Source organism: Balaenoptera acutorostrata, chromosome 4 (genome assembly GCF_949987535.1).
Source record: "Balaenoptera acutorostrata chromosome 4, mBalAcu1.1, whole genome shotgun sequence".
NCBI classification, from domain to species: Eukaryota; Metazoa; Chordata; class Mammalia; order Artiodactyla; family Balaenopteridae; genus Balaenoptera; species Balaenoptera acutorostrata.
In genome coordinates this window covers 39979834-39980381 of record NC_080067.1, presented here as the reverse complement: position 1 = coordinate 39980381, position 548 = coordinate 39979834, and positions in this window count along the sequence as shown.

Here is a 548-nt window from a genome sequence, read left to right as displayed (position 1 = left end):
AAAAGACAGCCTCTTCAATAAGTGGTGCTGGGAAAACTGGACAGCTACATGTAAAGGAATGAAATTAGAACACTCCCTAACACCATACACTAAAATAAACTCAAAATGGATTAAAGACCTACATGGAAGGCCAGACACTATAAAACACTTAGAGGAAAACATAGGCAGAACACTCTATGACATAAATCACCGCAAGATCCTTTTTGACCCACCTCCTACAGAAATGGAAATAAAAACAAACAAACAAAAAAACCAAATGGGACTTAATGAAATTTAAACCTTTTGCACAACAACGGAAACCATAAACAAGACGAAAAGACAACCCTCAGAATGGGAGAAAATATGTGCAAGCAAAGCAACTGACAAAGGATTAATCTCCAAAATATACAAGCAGCTCATGCAGCTCAATATCATAAAAACAAACAACCCAATCCAAAAACGGGCAGAAGACCTAAATAGACATTTCTCCAAAGAAGATATACAGATTGCCAACAAACACATGAAAGAATGCTCAACATCGTTAATCATTAGAGAAATGCAAATCAAAA